General features: G+C 40.1%; 1 protein-coding gene across 20 annotated transcripts in view; it reads left to right on the top strand.

Annotated features, from left to right (window-relative positions):
• Window positions 1-22,116, top strand: part of LOC138758977 (transcription factor 12-like) — a 135,198-nt gene that overhangs the window by 29,587 nt on the left and 83,495 nt on the right. The window contains exon 1 of one of the 20 annotated variants that reach the window (XM_069928689.1): window positions 3,242-3,305. The exons of the other annotated variants lie outside the window; for them this stretch is intronic. The gene's annotated coding sequence lies outside the window, so the exon portion shown is untranslated. Of the gene's footprint in view, window positions 1-3,241; window positions 3,306-22,116 lie in introns of those variants that run through there. 20 annotated transcript variants of the gene reach the window in all.

Here is a 22,116-nt window from a genome sequence, read left to right as displayed (position 1 = left end):
ACATAGCCAAGAGAATGGCTGTTATAGCTCGAACCAATGCAAGTGTCCAGGACTACACATTTTTGACTTGTAGAAAATTATGGGAATCAAGTGTCCTCCCACTGGGCTACAGTTGACATGATAACTTTTTTGAATTATAATTAAGCTTTGAGTTTTTAAAGTTAACCTATACCTGGATTGGCTTCTACCAATGTACAAGAGTTTTTATTTGAATATTTGGCCTTGTATCCTGCAGCAATGAAGTTTCTTTTGTGGTGCTGTGGCACTCCTAAAGGCAGATCTGCTTAAGTAAATGCTGTCCACACCAAGCAAGTAAACCAGTAATTGCTTTATTCAAACCATGTGCATTCCTTTTTGGGGGAGGCGACAGGCTCACGTGAATGATGTCATCATGGTGCTGTGAGGCCTGGCCGTTCCCCTGGCAACGCACTCCTGCAGCCTGGAATTTCTGCGTGGTGGGGGAAAGCCCCTGTGCCCTACCACACTGGTTGTTCGCTACGGCTATTTGGCCTGTCGTATGCGGGGTTGACCTGGCCCACTACACCATCGTCTTAAATATTGAAAAAAATGTTGAGATTTTATTTTCTTCGATCAGGAAAGCAGCTGGTAATAGTTGAGCAACTTTTCAAATCTATCCAGTAGCTGAGGTAGGTTGTTCCAATTGTGGCTCACACTGGACAAGGTAAGCAAGGTTCAGCACACCCTGTGGAGTAGAAAAGTGACAGGGTTGTTCATCTTGCGATCGATGTCCATGTAGAAATTCAGTGACTGTGGATCTAAATACATTGTTAATTAGCCCTTAAAATAGGCAGTTAGTAAAATTCTACAAGGGAATTATTGTACAGTATAACTCTGATTCACCAAAATCCTTATTTATCCAAAAAAAGTTTAAATTTTCAATATCTGAAACAAATCAAAAATCCTCATTTATCCAAAATTATTTTGGAGCTGACTGACCTCACAGGTTGGGGAGGCAAAAAACCACTTGTCATGAAATTAGATGACAAATGTCCTCATTTTGGGTAAGTCCCTCCCCTTTCTCTTTCCATTTCTTCTTTACCTACCCCCCCATTGACTTTTCTCTCCAACCCTTTCCTCTCAAACTGCGTATCACTGTCTCCCAGCTGCAAGCAGTTGGAAGAATCCCTTGTCCCGGCATTGTCGAAGAGAGTGGCCTCCCGGCAGCAACGGGGACCTCAGTGGGGAGGTGTCGGTGATCGGCGGAAGCCAGTATTTTTTTTTGGTGAGAATTAAACATTTTAATGCATAAAAAGCCTTCTCTTGTTTGTTGTTTAAACACTGTAACAAGTGATTTGCTATTGCTGCTGGGCTGTTGTTTTTTTAAAAAAAAGACCAGTTATTGACATAGGCCTGGTCCTGACCATTTTGGATAATCAGAGTTCTGCTGTACTTTAGATCTTCAATTCCGTGTTTGTATTGCCCAAAGAATTGAGTTGTAGCTTTTGGGGTGCAGCTAAACTTTTATTCTGGATTTATAATCATCAAAAGTGGCAATGTGCAAACTTTAAATAAAAGTTGAATGTTAATTGTGACGAAGTAACTCTGGATTGTTGTACAGATTTTAAAGTTGCTCCACTTACAGTTCTGTCTAGGCTGCTGTCTGTTCCACAACTGCATTGTCATATTTGCCTTGATTCTAGTTTACTATTTAAAGAAATTTGTATCAATTAGAGCAAACTAGATGGGGTGATCGTGGAAAGATCTGGGTGTTGGTTTATAAAATTGCCTCTGGAGTTTTGTAGCGTGAAATTGGATCCTTTTAACTCCACGTTGATCACTTGTCACCCTTTTGCGTACATCCCTTTATTCTTCCCACAAACCTTTTGGCTCTCCCCAGATTCTACTACTCTTCTGCGCACTAGGGGCAATTTACAGTGGCTTACTGAACATCCTTGGGATGTTTGAGGAAATTTAGAGCCCCGGGGTATCCCAGATGGAGAGCATGCAAAATCTGTACAGACTGCGCTGAAACTTGGTTGAACCTAGGTCACTGTTTTGTCCTTTGTGGTATCCATCCATATTCCAGTGGAATTTGTTCAGAATCCAGATTGTGATGGGAGCAAGTTGGTCAATAACTAGGATCTGCATGGGGGTTCTACACAACGCAGTTCCAAGTTTAAATGCAACATTCAGAGTTGGCACAGAGTCCATTGGATCATTTTGTCGGGATGCTAATAAAAGATGATTAAATATTTAGAGATTCTGCCCTCATTTAGAGGTGACTGACTTTCCTTATTTGTAGGTAGTGAAAATTTGTCTTGTAGTCAACAAATTAAAACTGTTTAATCTCAAATCTCCATAATGAGTATAACTTGCTCTTTTCGTAGAAGGCTTGTCTAGTTGGAATGCTTTCTCTTTGAATACTTTTATTAACATTAATCATACAGATTATATTGTATTGATATTATTTTATCCTTGAAAAGAAAGGAAAATTGAAACCCACTACCAAGAAAGAAGCTGTTTGGCCAAAAAAGAAGACAGAATTCTTATCAGTGATAAATGACCTCATTAGTCAACATTTCTACCCACATAACAAATCAAAGATTGTAAAAGTTGGAATGCTTTAAATTTCCATTTTTAAAATGATTGTCTGAATGATCAGTTTTCTTTTATTTTGAGAGGTGGAAGGATCTAAAAGTTGGTCTTATCTTTCTGGGATATTTGGTGGGGAAGGGTGGGGGGGGGGGGAAGAGATTTTGAGTTCTCAAACTCTTTGTTGCCAGTAGCAGCATAGTATTTAAAAGATTGAAATATCTAATAATGCATCCCACTTCTGTATTATTAATAAGCTGAAGAAACACGTTGTTTGATTATATCAAGATTTAACACGTAAATTATCTTGCAAAGTGCACCTTCTGGCTTTACATGGTTGTACCTAAGGATTAAGATTTTTAAACCTTCAAATTAAATTCAACAATAAGCAAGAGTTTTATAAAGATAGAATGATGGGGTGGGACGAATGCATTAATTATTTTGTATGTTTTTAAAAAGTTCAAATTGTATTTTTGTTGCTGGAATATTTTTTGTGCAATTTTCAATATTAACTATTGCTTTTTTAAAAGAGGAAAGTATAAAATCGCATGATGGATGTTGGATAGGAATTCCTGAACTTGTCTTTATATTTTGCTCTGCAGAATTCGAAAGCTCTGGTGCTAAACATCAAATGAGAGGTACCAGTTCTGGCTCCAAGCTCATGCTGCAGAATTAGTGGGTGAAATGCAGCCCTGCAATTGCCGCCTCCTGGCAGGAGGCGAGAAAATCAATCATTTTCTTTATTTCGACAGGTGTGTTCTGGGATGGGAGGAGAATGGATCATTGCAGTGGCAGTGTTTATTTGTCATTTTAATTGGCTGTATAGATCAGGTTTCTGAGAACTGCTTGCCATCTGAATTGTACGAGTCACCTGAACCCACTCGTTGGGAAGTGTACAAATACTTAGAAGGTCACTCGGCATCTGTAGGAAGTAAAAGGCAGTCAACATTTTTAGCCTAAACCCTTCTGCAGGAGTCTTGAAAATCAGGCTGATGCCTGAATTAAAAGGTGGGGGGCGGGGGGGGGGGTAGGGCAGGAGCACAGGTAATGGGGATACAGATGCGAGAGTAGAGTTTGAGAAGTGATAAGGGAGAGATTGTAACTGAACTGTAGCATTCACAACTAATTGATACAGCTAATGCATTTATCAGGATATTCAGTATTTCTGCACACTCGTGGAGCATTTAAAAATTCAACTGGGATAATTCCTTTGTATACTTCTCACAATATTGGAAACATGATTCTGATTTATTAGCAGGGAGGAGCTCAATTACCATTGTCAGAATATTCTTAATTGTAAACAACAGGTTTTCACTGCAAAATCTTAGTTTTTAAGTATATTTGAGCATAGCTGAATTTTTATTCCATATGAAATTGCATTATTGAACTGTCACTTTCTTGTACTAACTGCATCTGAATATTTTTCACTCCTTTTTCTGTTTTGGCATATTGTGGTTATTTATATTGTAGTTTGTATTTGTGTAGGTGTAACACAAGAATTTTGGTGCATTGTATATTGTACTTGTGTATATGACAATAACCTCTTGTCTCATCTTGTAAGTGACCCTGCATTATAAAGGGGTTGCATGCCTAAACAAAAACACTTAATTTTCTATTTTCTGTATGTCAAGTTTAAAATTTCCTTTTTAATGTACAAATTCTGTAATGGGGATTTTTGAGTTCTGTTACCTGAAGTAACATAATGTGAGGGGTCTCTGTATTCAAGCAGAATAGTTCCTGAAAGGAATGGTTCCTCATCTTGAATTTTAATTTTCTTCCCACTCCCCTTTTTAAGCAAGATGTGATTCAAAATCCGTTCTTAAACCACCACTGTTGGGTTTGCTTTTTATTAGGAACTGAAAAGAACAACACAATTACTGTTAATGATTCTAGTTTCTGTTTTTCTAACCAAGTTTAAAGGTGGTCTGACAAATTGCCATGTCTGTTTTTTAATGTTGGCTTCCCATTGACTGTAACGTCTCTGTAATTTGGCACAAAGTTATATTGGCAAACTAGTTTCCAAGAAGTTCCATGGCCAGTGCAAAATGCCAGAATGCTGTTTATTTAGCTGCAGGTTTATTGAACTTGGAGATCCATGCAATGTGATCAGTTGCTATTTAACTAAAGTAGATGTTAGTGAATAAAATTAACCATTGAGATACAAGTGGCATAATATCACAAGTAGCAGTTTCAGGGCGGTGTGAGTGGACAGCAAGGAGTATCTCATTGGTCGTTACATGCTCTAAGTGTGTTAGTGGTTGAAGGTCAAGGACATCAAGTTTCTACTAACAAATTCGGCTATCTGCATGTTTGGTGGTGATGTGAATTTGTCATCTACAATGTACAGACGTACCAAAGTTGTTGCTGCAGCTAAACACAAGGTACACCAGCTACAATGGTACAAGTTACCACATATGCCAGACTAAGATAATGTACAAGGATAGATAAGTATTCACAGTTGCTATTGGTACAAGTAGATAAGTTTGGGTCTTTTGGTTCCAGTGTAGTTTATGGACGGGTCAGAGTCATAGAGGAGGTTCAAGAGCCTGATAGCTGTTAAACGAAAAAAGTCCTTGAACCTAGAGGTGCTGGATTTCTGTACCTTCTGTCTGAAGGTAGCAGCAAGAAGAGGCTGTGACCAGGATGATGAGGGTCCTTTTTTTTTAAAGTTGGCTGCCTTCTTGAGGCATAATCTCTCAGATGTTTTCTATGGATGGGAGGTCAAACCGATGGATGATGCATTTGACTCAGTTTGCCAGCTTTTGTAGTCTCTGTATTTATGTGTACTTGAGTCACTAAACCAGGCTGTGATGAAACCAGTCAATATATTTTCCACAGTACATCTATGGAAGTTTAATAGAATATTTGACAACGTGCCAGATCTCCGTAGCTTGGGAAATGGCGATGTTAGTGTGCCTTTTCATGGTTGGCACTGCCCAGGCTCCAGGAGGGATCCTCCGATGTGTGAGCTCCCAGGAACTTGAAGGGACCAACCCACTCCACTGCTGTCCCGTCAATGAAGACATGTGCATGGTCTGATGGCCTTCCTTTCCTAACGTCCACAATGAGTTCCTTGGTCTTGCTGACGTTGAGTGCAAGATTGTTGTTTTGGCACTACCAACCAGATTTTCCATCTCCATCCTATATTCTAATCCATCATTTACCATTATTTAGCAAAAAAACCAATGGTGTCATTGGAATGGTGGTTTGTAGAGCAAGCTTGAGAGGTAAGCAGCATGTTCCATGTGTGCATGCAGTTTCATATTACTGTTCTCTGCTGACCATACACGGCATTGTGACTGCAAGATTGTGATTTCAAGGTGCTTGCCTATTTCCTCAATAGTTTATTTATGGAGTGGTTCAATTGTTACAGGCACTTCTTGATTTTTTTTATTTCTCAAATTTTGCCATGAGCATATTCATGATATTCATGATAAACTAAAATGATCATGAAGTTAAAGAGAAATAACTGCAGGAAGTTCCCCAGCTTACCACAGGGAGAGGGTCCCAGAAATGGCTGCAACGGGTGGGCATGCAGGTGTAGGAGGAGCGGCTATCCATGGTCTTGCTTGGTAAGTCTGTCTGCTCCCAGCTCTGCTCTACTCCACCCAGCCCCATATTGTTGTAGTTTGGGGAAGGTAGGATGGAAATGCTCTGCAGAAGATCCCTGCAGCAGTTAGCAAATCTATCCCCACCCTTCTGTCCAGTCTCCCAAATATTTGCTCGTGTGTATGCGGTGTCCATGGAGGTTCTGGACAACTTAAAATTCCACCTGAATTTTCTGCATAAAGCATTTTGATTCTTTTAGAAAAATACAATGGGTAGGAGATGGTTGTGTAAAATTATTTCTCAGTAGTTCCCAATCGTATGTTTGGCCTTGGTGTTCTCATTGTATGCAGTGTTAGAAATTGTTTGCTCTTAAACTGATTTTTTTGGGGGAGAGTTTGAAATGCCAGCTTGCACTTTCTGCCTTGGCAATGAATCTAACCTGGTGCCCAGAGGAAAGCCCTAGGTTGAAGGGGAAGTCTGATCCATCTGGCATAACGGTCATGTGGCATTTCCTGTTCTAGGCTTCCAACTGGTCTTCTCCAGCAAGTGTTTTGCATTTGTTTGAAGTAAATGTTTCAAAAATCCAGTGATATAGCAGTTTTCAATTTAAATGTCAAAGGCTCCTTCAGGTCCGTTATTTAGCAAATTCTTGCCATAATTTTGCCCCATCCTTAGTTCAACCTGAGTGATTAGTTCTCATTATTGATTTGGAACTGGCTTTAAAATGCTTAAACAAAAATAACTATCTACTGGAGGAACTCAGTAGATCGAGCAGCATCAGTGGTGGTGGGGGGAGTCCACGTTTGAGGTCTGAAACTTTTTATCAAGATTAATCTGAGCTTGACATCTTGAAGAAGCATTCAGATCCAAGATGTTGACCATTTTTGTTCTACTTGCGCACTGAATTCTTCCAGCATGTTTTTTCCCCTCTTGATTCTTTTTTGTTCCTAATTCCAATATCTGCAGTCCCTTGTATAGCATGTCCACAGTTTAAAATGGTTAAATTCCGATTTCCCTGAGCTCTTCAGCACTGCAGGGAAGAGTGCGGGAAGCTGGTTTCTTTGCTGCTGGGTTGTCTTTAGCATCAGCACTGACCACCTACAGCAACTTAAAGGTTCTCCTTGGTCAGCAACTTGAATGCAGCATTTTTTTCTCTAGTTTGGTGTGCTGAATCTATATTATGTTTTTGTTTACAGCCTTATAAAACTGAATTTGTTCAGGACCAAAGAAGCTGTAAAATATAGTTTAATTAGCACTGTGAAAACTAACTTGTAGTGTTATCCATATAAAATGAATAGTGCTGGTTAAAATTTCAACCATGTGTGGTGAGAGAGCTTTTATGATCCTTTCGGCTGCTATAAAGCCATGCTGGTTTAAAGTACTATTGGCTTATCTGCAGTGGTTGAGTGAATGGAATACATTGAACTGCATCTAACAGAATTATGATGACTGAGTGAGTGCCTTCATTCTCAAAATAACTTCAACCCGTGACAATTTTGTGTATTGATGGCACTTGCCTAATTTGTTCCAATTTTTTTTTGCACCAACGGCTGATTTCTACTGGCCCCGGAGAGTGACAGCAGTGTTTGAGGACCCTTGTATTTCACATTGCACACGTGAAACAGTTTGTGCATTCCTGGCTATAAATCCAGAAACCACCTACCAACATGGCAGTTGTATAAGATGCAAGGCTCTATTTGGAGGATTCTGTTTAGTTTTGGTCATCATGCTGAAGGAAAGGGGCTGTGAAGCTGGAGAGGTTGCATAGAATAGAAATGTGTATGTTGCCAGGACTTGAGGACCTGAGCAACAGGCTAGGGCTTTATTCCTTAGAGAGGAGAATGAGGAGTGATCTCATGGAGGTATATAAAATCATGAGAAAAATAGATCGGGTGAATGCAGAGAGTCTTGACTAGAATATGAGAATCAGTAAACTAGAGGACGTGGGTGACGGAGTAGATATTTAGCAGGAATATGGAGGGTGCAACAGAGGTGTGGGTTTATTGGAATGGGCTGCTAGAGGAGGTGGTTAATGCAGCTACTGTTGTGATGTTTAAGGAAAAATATGGATACATTGACCCAATTGGTTTAGAGTGATATGGGCCAGACACAGGCAGGAGGGGCTAGTGTGGGTGGGATAGTTTGTTGGTGTGAGCAAGTTGGGTTGAAGGGTCTTTCCACACTGTATCACTCTGACTCCATTGGAGTACCTTCACCAGAATATCTCTGATGGTTTAAGTAATTGGCTCCTCTGCCCCACCATGTGGATAATTGGAGGTAAGCGATGTAAACTATATTCTTCTCAACCCCCATGCTATTTTTCCCATCTCTATCTAAAATCTAATAATGTAAATTATTGAGACTTCTAATCTGGTCTTTCATGAAGTATCCATTTGAAAAGATTTTTGTCATGTTACTGACTTTGTCCTACCTGCTGCATCATCATGGATCAATTGAAGCCTATCAAATGTAGCAGAAGATTCTGCTTGAGAATTTAATGACATAAATGCAGTTAAAGGCATATTGCGGTGTTGAGTAGATTTCCCACTTGTGACAGACTCAATAGCAAATCTGTGTTCTCTCCTACATCTTAACCCAAATTTAAATAATGCATTCATGAAGGTGATGCCAAATTGGATTTTAATCCAAAACTGCCATCATGACTCATCCAACCCTTGATGTACTCTACATTTAGAATATTGGGTTTAGTTCTGTTTGCCTCATAACAGAAAGGATTTGGAAGCTTGAGAGAGGATGCAGAGGAGGTTTACCAGGATTCTGCCTGGATTGGAGAATTTTTCTTGTGAAGAAAGACAGAGCAAGCTCAGGCTTTTACCTTTGGAGTGACTGAAGTGGAGAGGTGACTTTGAGGTATATAATATTATGGGAGACATTGATAAGGAGGACAGCCAGCACCTTTTTCGCAGGGCAGAAATGGCCAATACCAGAGGACATCCATTTAAGATGAGTGGAGGAAAGTTTAGGAGATGTGGCAGATATAGATTTTTTTTTATCTACAGAGAGTGTGAAGTGTGTCTGGAATGCATTGCTGGGGGTGATGATGGAAGCTGGTCAAGGGCAAGTGTGCTAATTCTACACATGACATCAAAGTCTCTGAACAAACTAGAACCAAAATGCATCCTTACATAATTCATCTTGTTGAATTTCATACAGGGGTATTTTTCTCCCTAATACTGATCCAATCCAAAATTTAAAAGGAGAAAATGTATAGCAGCTAAGGTTTTTAAGCCATTTGATTGATTGTAGTATAAAAATATACATGGTGTTGTCATAGTCCAAGGCCAATGCTGGCTGGTAGAACAGTCCTTAACCCCGGGGGTAGAACAGTCCTTAACCCCGGGGGTAGAACAGTCCTTAACCCCGGGGGTAGAACAGTCCTTAACCCCGGGGGTAGAACAGTCCTTAACCCCGGGGGTAGAACAGTCCTTAACCCCGGGGGTAGAACAGTCCTTAACCCCGGGGGTAGAACAGTCCTTAACCCCGGGGGTAGAACAGTCCTTAACCCCGGGGGTAGAACAGTCCTTAACCCCGGGGGTAGAACAGTCCTTAACCCCGGGGGTAGAACAGTCCTTAACCCCGGGGGTAGAACAGTCCTTAACCCCGGGGGTAGAACAGTCCTTAACCCCGGGGGTAGAACAGTCCTTAACCCCGGGGGTAGAACAGTCCTTAACCCCGGGGGTAGAACAGTCCTTAACCCCGGGGGTAGAACAGTCCTTAACCCCGGGGGTAGAACAGTCCTTAACCCCGGGGGTAGAACAGTCCTTAACCCCGGGGGTAGAACAGTCCTTAACCCCGGGGGTAGAACAGTCCTTAACCCCGGGGGTAGAACAGTCCTTAACCCCGGGGGTAGAACAGTCCTTAACCCCGGGGGTAGAACAGTCCTTAACCCCGGGGGTAGAACAGTCCTTAACCCCGGGGGTAGAACAGTCCTTAACCCCGGGGGTAGAACAGTCCTTAACCCCGGGGGTAGAACAGTCCTTAACCCCGGGGGTAGAACAGTCCTTAACCCCGGGGGTAGAACAGTCCTTAACCCCGGGGGTAGAACAGTCCTTAACCCCGGGGGTAGAACAGTCCTTAACCCCGGGGGTAGAACAGTCCTTAACCCCGGGGGTAGAACAGTCCTTAACCCCGGGGGTAGAACAGTCCTTAACCCCGGGGGTAGAACAGTCCTTAACCCCGGGGGTAGAACAGTCCTTAACCCCGGGGGTAGAACAGTCCTTAACCCCGGGGGTAGAACAGTCCTTAACCCCGGGGGTAGAACAGTCCTTAACCCCGGGGGTAGAACAGTCCTTAACCCCGGGGGTAGAACAGTCCTTAACCCCGGGGGTAGAACAGTCCTTAACCCCGGGGGTAGAACAGTCCTTAACCCCGGGGGTAGAACAGTCCTTAACCCCGGGGGTAGAACAGTCCTTAACCCCGGGGGTAGAACAGTCCTTAACCCCGGGGGTAGAACAGTCCTTAACCCCGGGGGTAGAACAGTCCTTAACCCCGGGGGTAGAACAGTCCTTAACCCCGGGGGTAGAACAGTCCTTAACCCCGGGGGTAGAACAGTCCTTAACCCCGGGGGTAGAACAGTCCTTAACCCCGGGGGTAGAACAGTCCTTAACCCCGGGGGTAGAACAGTCCTTAACCCCGGGGGTAGAACAGTCCTTAACCCCGGGGGTAGAACAGTCCTTAACCCCGGGGGTAGAACAGTCCTTAACCCCGGGGGTAGAACAGTCCTTAACCCCGGGGGTAGAACAGTCCTTAACCCCGGGGGTAGAACAGTCCTTAACCCCGGGGGTAGAACAGTCCTTAACCCCGGGGGTAGAACAGTCCTTAACCCCGGGGGTAGAACAGTCCTTAACCCCGGGGGTAGAACAGTCCTTAACCCCGGGGGTAGAACAGTCCTTAACCCCGGGGGTAGAACAGTCCTTAACCCCGGGGGTAGAACAGTCCTTAACCCCGGGGGTAGAACAGTCCTTAACCCCGGGGGTAGAACAGTCCTTAACCCCGGGGGTAGAACAGTCCTTAACCCCGGGGGTAGAACAGTCCTTAACCCCGGGGGTAGAACAGTCCTTAACCCCGGGGGTAGAACAGTCCTTAACCCCGGGGGTAGAACAGTCCTTAACCCCGGGGGTAGAACAGTCCTTAACCCCGGGGGTAGAACAGTCCTTAACCCCGGGGGTAGAACAGTCCTTAACCCCGGGGGTAGAACAGTCCTTAACCCCGGGGGTAGAACAGTCCTTAACCCCGGGGGTAGAACAGTCCTTAACCCCGGGGGTAGAACAGTCCTTAACCCCGGGGGTAGAACAGTCCTTAACCCCGGGGGTAGAACAGTCCTTAACCCCGGGGGTGCAAGTGTGAAAGCACTTTACATTTTACTTTTTTTAAATAATTTTTTATTTTTCACACTGTGAATCATATCAACCAAAATATGTACAAACGTATCTCATTAAATTTACACAGTGGTTTATTCTCCCCTTTTTCCCCCGTTTCCCTCCCTCCCCCTCCAAAACCCATAAATATTCCACATATACAATACGATAAAACTATAAAACAATATTTTCACACAAAGGAAAATAAACAGGAAAAATGTGTCATCTATTTATTATACCCTGAATCTAGTAATTTTGTCGTCTTATCATTTGGATGGAGGTTGTAGGCAAGCTCTCTCTGATATGGTCCATGTATGGTTCCCAAATTTGTTCAAACATTGTGATTTTATTTTTTAAATTATGTTATTTTTTCCAATGGAATACATTTATTCATTTCCATGTACCATTGCTGTATACTCAGGCTCTCTTCCATTTTCCATGTTGACATTATACATTTTTTTGCTATCGCTAAGGCTATGATAATGAATTTTTTTTTTGCACTTTATACAATTTGAGGCCTCATTCTCTACTTCTTATGTCACTTAAAAGAAATATCTCTGGTTTTTTTTGGTATGTTTTTTGTAATTTTATTTAGTATCTGACTTAATTCTTCCCAAAACTTATTTACTTTCGTACATGCAGAAGTTGCATGTAATGTTGTTCCCATTTCCTTCTTATAGCAAAAACATCTATCCGATAATGTTGAATCCCATTTTTTTAATTTTTGAGGAGTGATATATACCCTGTGTAACCAATTATACTGTATCATACGTAACCTTGTGTTTATTGTATTCTTCATAGTTCCAGAACATAACATTTCCCATACTTCATTTTTTATCTTTATGTTTAGATCCTTTTCCCACTTTTGCTTAGGTTTATAGTTTATTTCATTTTCCTTATCTTGCATCTTAATATACATGTTGGCTATAAGTCTTTTGATTATCATTGTGTCTGTAATCTCGTATTCAAAGCTGCTTCCTTCAGGTAATCTCAAGCTGTTTTCCAATTTATCCCTTAAATAAGCTTTCAATTGATGACATGTAAACATTGTTCCATGACTTATTCTATATTTATGCTTCAACTGTTCAAATGTTAATAAATTATTTCCCAAAAAAACAGTTTTCTATTCTTTTGATTCCCTTTCTCTCCCATTCTCTAAAGGAAAGGTTGTCTATTGTAAAAGGGATTAGCGGATTTTGCGTCAATAGTAATTTTAGTATTTGATCATTCATTTTTTTCCTTTCTAAGTGGATCTTCTTCATGAAGTAAATGATGCAGTACTGGTGAGTTTTTATATTGTACCAGCTTTTCATCCCACTTATAAAGTATATGTTCTGGTACCTTTTCCCCTATTTTATCTAGTTCTATCTTAGTCCAGTCTGGTTTTTCCCTTGTCTGGTAAAAATCTGATAAATACCTTAAATGTACGGCTCTATAATAATTTCTAAAATTTGTTAACTGTAAACCACCTTGATTATACCTCTCTGCTAATTTATCTAAAGCTACCCTTGGATTCCTCCATTTCCACAAGAACTTCCTTATTATTCTCTTTAGTTCCTTAAATAATTTTTCTGTTAAGGGAACTGATAATATTTGAAATAAGTATTGTATCCTTGGGAACACGTTCATTTTAATGCAGTTTATCAACATTAGCGGTAATTCTTTCCAATGTTCTAAGTCTTCCTGCAATTTCTTTATTAGTGGCTGATAATTTAGTTTGTACAAGTGGCTTAAGTTATTATCTAACCTGATCCCTAGGTATCGGATTGCTTGTGCTTGCCATTTAAATGGTGATTCTTTTTTAAATTCTGTATCATCTGTGTTACTCATTGGCATCACTTCACTTTTATTTGCGTTGATCTTGTACCCCAATATTTCTCCTTATTCTTTCAATTTCTTATGTAATTTTTTTACTGATACCTCGGGTTCTATGATGTCATCTGCAAATAAGCTGATTTTATACTCCTTCTCCTTTATTTTTATCCCTTTTATTTTCTATTCTTATCATTTCTGCCAAAGGTTCTATTGCTAAGGCGAACAATGAGGGGGATAGTGGACATTCCTGTCTAGTTGACCTACTTCATTTAAAGTGACTTGATACATATCCATTTACTGTTACCTTCGCCAACGGTCCATTATCCAATGCTTTAATCCAATTTATATATTTTTCTGGTAGATTGAACTTCTGTAATACTTTCAATAAGTAATTCCACTCTACTCTGTCAAAGGCTTTTTCTGCGTCTAGAGCAACAGCCACTGTTGGTTTCTTATTTCCTTGAACTGCATGGATTAGATTAATAAGTTTGCAGACATTGTTGCTGTTCGTCTTTTCTTAATAAATCCAGTTGATCTTGTTTTACTATTTTAGGTACACAATCGGTCAATCTGCTAATAATTTCACTATTATAGTCTGAATTAAGTAGAGATATTGGTCTATATGATGCTGCTGTTAATGGATCCTTCCCCATCTTTGGTATTACTGTAATTATTGCTGTCTTACATGAATCTGGCAAGTTTTGTGTTTCTTCTATCTGGTTCATTATTTCCAGGAGAGGAGGAATTAATGACTCTTTAAATATTTTATAAAATTCTATTTGAAATCCATCCTCTCCTGGTGTTTTATTGTTCAGCAGCTTTTTTAATATATCCTGTACTTCCTCTATTTCAAATGGTTTGATTAGTTTGTTTTGTTCCTCTTCTTGCAATATCGGCAGTTCAATTTTAGCTAAAAAAAATCCTCTATTTTATCATCTTTCCCCTCGTTCTTAGTTTGATAAAATTGTTCATAAAATTCCTTAAAATTTTAATTAATCTCTGTTGAATTATATGTAATTTGTTTGTCCTTTTTCCTTGATGCCAGTATTGTTCTTTTAGTTTCTGTTTTAAGTTGCCAGGCTAATATTTTATGTTTTTTTTTTCTCCCAGTTCGTAATACTTTTGCTTTGTTTTCATTATGTTCTTCTCTAGCTTGTACGTTTGTAATGTTTTGTATTTAATTTTTTTGTCCGCCAATTCTCTCCTTTTCTTTTTACTAATTCCTTTTCTGTACTTACTATCTCCCTTTTCAACTGCTCTATTTCCCGAATGTAATCCTTTTTCATCTTAGTTACATAATTTATTATCTGCCCTCTAATGAAGGCTTTCATTGCATCCCATAATATAAATTTGTCTTTCACTGATCCTGTGTTTATTTCAAAATATGTTTTAATTTGGCGTTTGATAAGCTCCCTAAATTCCTGTCTTTTAAGTAGCATGGAGTTTAACCTCCATCTATATGTTCTTGGTGGGATGTCCTCCAGTTATTGCTAATAACAGGGTTGAATGATCTAATAGTACTCTAGCTTTATACTCAGTTTTCCTAGCTCTCCCTTGAATATGGGCTGACAACAAAATCATCCGTTCCGTAAATGGTTATATGGTTATATCAATCCAATTTTGTACCTACTCGAATAATATGAAAAATCCTTCTTTTGGGTGTTGCCTCCTCCATATATCCATAAGTTTTATTTCCTGCATTGATTTAACCATAAATTTGGCTACTTTATTCTTTTTACTTGTTTTTTGTCCAATTTTATCTAACATTGGGTCCAAATTAAGGTTAAAATCCCCTCCTGTCAATATATTTCGTTGTGTGTCTGCAATCTTCAAAAAAATATCCTGCATAAACTTTTGATCCTCCTCATTAGGTGTATATATATATTGAGCAAATTCCAAAATTCTGAGTATATCTGACACTTTATCATTGCATACCTCCCTGCCGGATCTATTATTTCCTCCTCTATTTTGATTGGTACATTTTGTTAACTAGTATGGCTACACCTCTAGCTTTTGAATTATGTGTCCTACCCAGTCTCTCTTTAGTTTATGTTCTGTTTCAGTTAAATGTGTTTCCTGCACAAATGCTATATCTAGTTTTTCCTTCTAATATAAATTTAGTAGCCTCTTCCTTTTAATTTGGTTATGTATTCTATTAATCATATAGTTCAACATGGCCATCTTATATCTTGCATACACCTCTTTTCCACCTCTTCACCACCTCCATCCCCTTTTCCCCATTTTCATCTCTTAGTTTTCTCTTATTACAATTAATGTACGACAACACATTTAAGACATGAAGTACCCCCGCAGTTCCCACATCCACTAATACCTTAACCCCAGAAGTTTCCCCCCCCCCCCCCCCCCCGAGTTGCCCCATACCCCTTGCCGGGCAACCACAGCTCCCCTTTTCATTTGGATTGTGATCTTGTTCGCAGCGTCAACTGATTTTTGTAGTGACGGTTATTCCCCCCTCTACCCAGCCCTCTCGAGAAAACACTTTTTTAACACATATAACAAAGCTCTCTTTTTCTACCCCTTACTCCCTTCCTTATTTTCCCTCTTTAGTTCTTTACATATACATTGTTTTTACATCTTTATATATACTTTATCGCCATTCTTCATTCTTGTTACATCTCTTCATCTCTTCTCCTGTACTGCAAAAGTTCTACGAATTCTAGTGCTTTCTCTGGATCCGAGAACAGCCTGTTTTGCTTCCCAGGTATAAATATTTTAAGCACGGCTGGATGTCTTAATATGAATTTGTAACCTTTTTTCCATAAAGTTGATTTTGCTATATTAAATTCCTTCCTCCTCTTTAAGAGTTCAAAACTTATGTCTGGGTAAAAAAATATTTTTTGATCAATGGTTTATTATCTTTTCTAATTTTATTCCTTGCCCGTTCCAGTAGATTTTCTCTTGTATCTTAAAAATTTTACTAAGATGGATCTTGGTTTTTGATATGTGTGTGTGTGTGTGTGTGTGTGTGTGGTTTCGGACCTAGTGCTCTGTGTTCCCTTTCTATTTCCATTTCTTCCTGCTCTTCTGTCGTTCCCAGGACCTTCGGGATCCATCCTTTTATAAATTCCTTCGTGTCTGTGCCGCCTTCACCCTCCTTCAGGCCCACTATTTTTATGTTGTTTCGCCTACTATAATTTTCCAACATATCAATTTTCACTTTCTTCCAATTTTTCTCTTGTCATTTACTTCAATTTCTACAGCCGTTTCCCACTCTTCCACATTCTCTACTCTTTTCACTATTTCTGTCATTACCAGTTCTAACCTTTGCATTTTATCTTCTGTTCTTTTCATTTTCCTTTTAATTACATTAAATTCTAATGAAAACCATTCTTTTAATGATCTCATTTGTTCTTCAAAAAAGACTTTATCTATATTCTGTTCATCAGTTTTACCTTTTATTTCTCTTTGTTAATCAGTTTTACCTTCTATTTCTCTGTGAATATCTTGGTCTTCTTCTTCCTCTTCTTCTGTGTCTGTATCTGTGTTTGTGTCTTCTCTGTGTCTGTGTCTCTTCTGTTTTTCCTGATGAGCTGCTTGTATCTCTTTCTCTGGCCTTTTGTTGCTGGTCCTCCCCCCCCCCCCCCCTGTGCTGCCCGTCTGTTATGCTTCCTGACGTTGGTCTTCTTGTCAATCTTACGTGACTTTCACGTCTGTTTCATCACTCCCTCTTCTGCTGTCTTCCTTATCCTCTCGCTGAGAGCCCTGGTGTCAGGCGTCCCTCGGCTGCTTGCTCGATGACAGCCCGCTCCTCTGCTGAGCCTCCCTCCCGCCAGTGTCCTCTTTCTCCTTTGATTGCACACTTTTGTTTGTAGTGCACTGGCTGGTGGGTCGCGACTCTGCAGGGCAGACACTGACCTCAAGGGTCGGGCACTCCTCGTTACCACAGCATCCTGTTCCTTCCTGCAGGTAAGGCCTTCTTCTTTCTTCTCCGGTGACTTTTTAAACTTTTTTTCCAGTTGTTTTTACTCTCTCCTTGGAAGTCATCTTCTTTCTCTTCTCTGTATCTTTATCTTCTAATTCTTGTATTCTATTTTTGTTATGCTTTGCTTTTTCCTATTTTCCTGGAGAGGGCTGGTTTTTCCAGCCAGCCACTACTCATCACGTGACTCCTCCACATTTTACATTTATCTTGATTTAAAATTCATCATATTGCTAATTCTAAGAAAAGTTCCCTTGTGATGAAATATGATTCAGTCAACAAGTTCCCATGAAGAGGAATTTGTGGTGAACAGTTTTATTAATGGCTTGGAAACAGTCAAGATCTGAGCAAAAGAGTCATCATTTTACAATTTTTAAAAAGCCTTGATATAGAGTATTTTTAAAGTGTGAATTTTGTTACTAAGGCTTGGCACTGGTTTAGTAGGCCTCTTTCACACTTGCATCCCACTAAATTGGCCGTTCAGTGTCCTGGGATGTGAATGGGGGTTTGGTTTTTCCACACTTGACCACTCCTAACTGGGACACTGAACACTTTCACATAATTTATACAGCGTGGAGAAAGTTGGTAGCACTATTGCGTAAATTTATAAATATCATGAGGGGAAAAAGCGATGGGTGATTTGTCCTCCCAGAATTCCATGCAACAGGGAAAGGGCTGCATTCATGGAGGGTTTTCTTTGCTGCATGGCATTCTGGGAAGTCAGGTCTGCCATTGCTTTCTCCCTCTGTCTTTATAAATTGTGTGCTATAATACCAATTTTCCCACACTTTAAAAAAAAAATTGTCCACTATTGTTATTTCTCTCTCTCTCTCTCTCTCTCTCTCTCTCTCTCTCTCTCGCTGCGACTTTCTCATGGCAAGGTTGTACCTTCATTTCAATCTCATCTTCCTTCACATTTCTGCACTCACGCAAAAACTTGGGTCATTTTAATTCCACAATGCATTTACCCGTTTCACAGTTACCTGATTGCAACGCCGGCATCTGCAGATGCCGGGGATTGTACTAGGGGTCGAGGCTGTCAATCTCTGGCGTGAGATGACATCATCAGACACCAGTATTGATCTGATTTTGCTTTCACACTAGACACACTATACCCACACTCCTGTTCGGCTCCGAATCATGGGTCCTCTACCGGCATCACCTACGGCTCCTAGAACGCTTCCATCAGCGTTGTCTCCGCTCCATCCTCAACATTCATTGGAGCGCTTTCATCCCTAACGTCGAAGTACTCGAGATGGCAGAGGTTGACAGCATCGAGTCCACGCTGCTGAAGATCCAGCTGCGCTGGGTGGGTCACGTCTCCAGAATGGAGGACCATCGCCTTCCCAAGATCGTGTTAAATGGCGAGCTCTCCACTGGCCACCGTGACAGAGGTGCACCAAAGAAAAGGTACAAGGACTGCCTAAAGAAATCTCTTGGTGCCTGCCACATTGACCATCGCCAGTGGGCTGATATCGCCTCAAACCGTGCATCTTGGCGCCTCACAGTTTGGCGGGCAGCAACCTCCTTTGAAGAAGACCGCAGAGCCCACCTCACTGACAAAAGGCAAAGGAGGAAAAACCCAACACCCAATTTTCCCCTGCAACCGCTGCAACCGTGTCTGCCTGTCCCGCATCGGACTTGTCAGCCACAAATGAGCCTGCAGCTGATGTGGACATTTACCCCCTCCATAAATCTTCGTCCGCGAAGCCAAGCCAAAGAAAGAAGACACTTTAAAGGCTGATTGGCAGTTTATTCCTAGGATCACTTGCAAGCATGAAAGGGGCTGTAAAAGCATGCATCAGGCAGTGAAGTACCCTGAATTTGTTGTTACTGCAGTTTATTTTTGATTCAGTTTTGGGCTTCCCTTGTATTTGCATGTTTCTCTGCTATTTTTGAGGGCTGCTACTTTGGGAAATCTGACTTTTGAATATTTCTGTCACTGATGTTTCTATTCTGAAACTGAACTATAGCATTACCCAATACCACAGATGAATTTCCCCTAAAATGCGAGCAACTGGAATCTGATTACTTGAGCACCAGAGCTGACTCTTAATTGGTGAGACAAATTGCCAAGAATCAAGCTTTGGTCTGTTAACAGGTCACAATTGTTGCAGAGAAAATAGAAAAACTAGTGTTTTTTTCCCCCTAATTCCAAGGGAGAAATCTTTTTTTCATTTTTGTCTTTGATCAATGAAATAGCGTGGCAAGGCATTTTAAAGAAGGCTATTTAAATTCTGTACGTTTTTGAAACAATTAGCAAGTGCTTTTGGGAGGATATTGAGGCTTCTCAATTATAGCTGTGTTTTCCCGGTATGGTGGTATGGGTTAAAGCAATTCATCTCTTGCCTTTAGAGTTTAGTTTGGATGGTTTAATGAAGTGGTTCATTTTGCCTGTTTGCTCGCTTGTAGTTTGAGGATAATTTACAATTGCTCTTTTTATTTTGCATGTGTCCTTAATGTGGGCAATAAATATTACTAGTTAATGACTGGTATTTAATATTCACTTGAATTGTAAAATACTTAAAATAGAAAAATAGAATCTAAATGAAAAATGATGAAAAGCCAATAAAAATATATTCCCAAAGTAAATAGCGATAATGTCATTAAGAAACTCAATTTAGTTTACATACATTGATTCAAAATGTTTAAAATGGGACTAATGTTACCAGAATTTGTGTAGGGGACTGTACACTCTTACCTTTTTGCATGTTAATTGGAGATAATCTATAAGTCGTGTTTAGAGCATAAACTTTGCAGAGAACAAATGTAAGATGCAAGGGGATAAAGATTTTGTTATTTAAAAATGTTAATAGATTGTTTGGAAAAGTATGGCCATCAATGGGAGGTGGAGGCATGAAGTTACTTCAGAAAAGGATAAATTTTAAAATAGACGTTCATTGTAACTCAACTCCTGTTGAGTGAAATGTTCCATGGATTGGTCATTTCTGGGTTTAAATTTGGACCCTTTCAGTGAAAGTCTTTTTAGCAGTGTTTAATTTGGAAGATATTTTAGAGGAAGCATGAGAATGTTTCAGGAAAGTGGGTATGTTTTAATTCAGCCAAAGATTTAATTGTGTAGATTTCCATCGAAGCCTATTAATGGTGTGTGGTGTACAATTTGCATCTTTGGAGAGGACTCCAGTGATCCCTTCCTTGCTGATCACAAAAGTCTAGCACCTGATAATTCTGTAATGGATTGTTGCACAAAAATTGCTTTTATGCTTGAAGTAAATATAATTTGCTTTGACCAGTGGGCTTATTTTTAGTCGTTTTTTTTAATGGATGAAAGAAAAAGGAGGATAAAGGGCAGGGAGCGTTTGGTACTTTTCTTGAGGAATATGTGGGTCGGCACAACATCAAGGGCCGAAGGGCCTGTACTGTGCTGTAGTATTCTATGTTCTAAAACCAAAATTCACTTTCATTCTGGCTGTACAAAATGGGATGTAATCTATTTGTTGCCGTAATTTGTTGTTTCTGTGAGGGGTGCTGGACAAGGTGGTGACTCTCTGTCTGCCTTATGGTAGGCAGAAGTTAAAGAATTTTATGTATGTTACATTTTAAATGCAATATTATGTGACAATTTACTCTTATTGTATCTTAAATGCCTTCAGTATTCACACGCCAGGCCTTTTATTTATTAACCATCCCAAAAAGCCCCTGAACCAAAGCAGTATAAAGTCAGTTACCTTGGTATTGAACCTAGATCTGAGTGAATAAGTATGGTAGAGCTTGTCTCTTGAAGGATATTGGTTTCAGGCCACTAATTCAGTGAAACTCCATTGATCTAGCTCAAAATGTTGATGTTGGTCTGACAACTTTCTGGACATTTGGATTATGTATTTCATTTGGGGATAATGGAATAGCAGGCCAATTAACTTGCTAACCCTGTGGCTCTTTGGAATGCGGAAAGAAACCGGAGCACTTGGAAGAAACCCCTGTAGACAATGGGAGAACATACAAACTTCTTACAACAGTGGATTTGAATTTGGGTCACTGATGCTTTAATAGTGTTGTGCTAACAACTGAACTAATCATGCCACCAATTAAAAAGATCCCCAACAGACTTAGAATTCATTTTAAGAAGATGCACAGTAGCAGACATTTTCTAGTAAACTACGAGTTTCAGGAGAACATTGGAAATGGAACCTAATGCTTTTCAAGGCAGCACTAGAAACTTAATCAGAAAGGTAATGTGGAACAGGGCTCTGGATATGTTTCAAGGGACTGGAGAAACTGCACCTGAAGAGTCAGATATAGAACCATTGGGGTTTCCGAACATTTGATAGATAATCGGAGTTCTAACGTGCTGACACCTATTTGCTATAGGTTGGTGATGTAGCTATCCACTGTGGCAGAAACAAATTAAAGTTTAACCTCATTTACGTTATCTATTCTGCACCTAAATTCTCAAGTTAGATCAGTTGTACAATGTATAATTTAAAAAATACATTAGTTGTTTGATAGAGTAAATGTCTTACATTTGTGGAGTAAATGAAATTATTTTTATCATTTGCCAAGTCTTGCACTGGACTGATCAGAGATAGCGTTGTCAGCTCTCACTTGGATTGCATGGCTACGGTCCACTGAACGAACATGTGTCTAGCTAATGCTCTGTCCCAATATTGGAAGAACGTTGGAGATCTAAGATGTCATCTTTCCAATGAGGCATTTTAGGTATCTCCTCAATTGGTTTTAACACAATATGGTACTACTATATTTCGAAGTAAGGGGAAGATCTAATAATGACTGATAAACCATGATGAGCCCAGCTGGACTCTTGGATGTTACCGAGCCAACATAAACCACATGACAAAATTGAGAATCTTCAGAGAGCAGATGAGAAATAATTGAGGACAAAACACATTAGACTAGCAATCT

The sequence above is a fragment of the Narcine bancroftii genome, chromosome 3, assembly GCF_036971445.1.
Source record: "Narcine bancroftii isolate sNarBan1 chromosome 3, sNarBan1.hap1, whole genome shotgun sequence".
Taxonomy (NCBI): domain Eukaryota; kingdom Metazoa; phylum Chordata; class Chondrichthyes; order Torpediniformes; family Narcinidae; genus Narcine; species Narcine bancroftii.
Note: the sequence above shows the minus strand (reverse complement) of the source record. Positions and strands in the feature narration are given on the sequence as shown.